Raw genomic sequence first — 1,545 nt, 5'->3', positions numbered from 1 at the left:
CTCCCACGGGTGGGGCCACGGGCCTCCCCGCTGCCCGAGTGGCGCGGCGCTCTGCTGCCACCCCGTGGCGACGTGGCGCATAGCCTCACCCGTTGTGGTCTGAGGCTTCCCCGGGCTCTTCCTGCTCCTAGGGCTGGCGGGCAGCTTCCCATCTGACTTTTGGTCTGGGCTTCTGCGGGGAGCCCAAGGGCGGGCATGTGATGAGCTCCATGCACTGGAATGCGGGACTCTGTAGGCGGGTCACCCAGGCTCAGGCTTAGAGCCAGCACCTAGTTCAGGTAGACTCGGAAGGCGTCTGGGCAGCTGAATAAACTCAGCCACCTGGTCTCGCACCTCCAAGCCCCCTTACCCTGCAGCCTCCAGGTGTTGCTCTTGCATGGGAGTTTCTAGCTGAAGCTCCCCCGGGATTCGGAGGTGTAAGACCTACTTGCAGGAAGGGTCCTAGGGGCCCGGCCATGTGGCCCACAGCGGTGCTGCTTCCTCTGCCTCCACCTCCTGTCAGGACACGGCTGGTGGTCTCTGGGGACCCAGGACTTTGAGTATTTAACTTATTTATTTGGCAAAGGAGAAGGGAAAGATCCATTCCCAGCTCTTCTGTGTTGGTGCCTAGCAGGTGGGTAGAATGAGAGCCTCCATAACTGGGTCCCCAAGAGGCTGATCTTTGCTAGAATCCTGTTCTCCTGGGGTGACAGGTGTGGCCCCCCAAAACTGCCTAGACCAGGACCTTGGGAGCTCTACTCACCTGAGGTGACAGCCCAGATGTGCTTGCCCAGAGCTGGGAGGTTGAGGGGAGGCAGAGGGGACTCCGAGTGTCACGCCCCTAATCTCTTGTCTCCTGCCCCGGCCGGATGCCCCTGGCTCCCCTCTGCCCCTGTAGGGCTGGTGAAGACGCTGCCCTTCCACCCCCCACCCCACCCCCGCAGCTGCAGCCTGACTGGGCGCATCGCAGGACCAGAAGCACAAGTGTGGTCCCTTGAGCCTTTGACCGTTTCCGTCCCGGGGCGGCTGTGCTTGGGAATCCACCCCGACTCAGGAACACCCCTGCCCGAGGCGAGGAGCTCTCAGCGCTCTCGCTCAGGGTTTAAGTGCCGTTTGCAATAATGTTATGTCTTATTTATTTAGCGGAGTAAATATTTTATACTGTTTGTGAGCAATCAGAGTATAATGTTTATGGTGAGGAAATTAAAGGCTTCTTATATGTTTAATTGCAAGTGTTTGTCTTTTCTAAGGGGGGAGAACCAGCTCTCCCTCCAATCATCTTCAACTCCCTGCTCCTGGGGACCTTAACTCCTTAACTTTCGGTAACTTCAGTTCCCAGATTTTACCAGCAGATGGAGCCCTGGCACGGCACCCTTCGTCGGTGACTGTGGGGATGGGGACTGGACAAAGGGACAGGAAGAATTCCAGGTGCTGAAGAACAGGGATGTTTTCTTTGGTACCAGAGATCGAACTCAGATCATTGCGCTTGCAAGGCAGGAGCCAGAACCACTGAGCTAAGTCCCCGGTCCGGGGATGTTTTCTCTTTCCGAGGGTTCGCGGGAGAAG

At 57.7% G+C, this 1,545-nt stretch overlaps 1 protein-coding gene across 1 annotated transcript in view; it reads left to right on the top strand.

Annotated features, from left to right (window-relative positions):
• Positions 1-1,207, top strand: part of Slc45a3 (solute carrier family 45 member 3) — a 25,844-nt gene extending 24,637 nt beyond the window's left edge. Inside the window, exon 7 of the mRNA XM_033761985.1 lies at positions 10-1,207. The gene's annotated coding sequence lies outside the window, so the exon portion shown is untranslated. The remainder of the gene's footprint in view (positions 1-9) is intronic.
• The last annotated feature ends 338 nt before the right edge of the window (positions 1,208-1,545 follow it).

This window comes from Fukomys damarensis, unplaced genomic scaffold, assembly GCF_012274545.1.
Source record: "Fukomys damarensis isolate Sample0158 unplaced genomic scaffold, DMR_v1.0_HiC HiC_scaffold_11, whole genome shotgun sequence".
Classification (NCBI taxonomy): Eukaryota; Metazoa; Chordata; class Mammalia; order Rodentia; family Bathyergidae; genus Fukomys; species Fukomys damarensis.
Note: the sequence above shows the minus strand (reverse complement) of the source record. Positions and strands in the feature narration are given on the sequence as shown.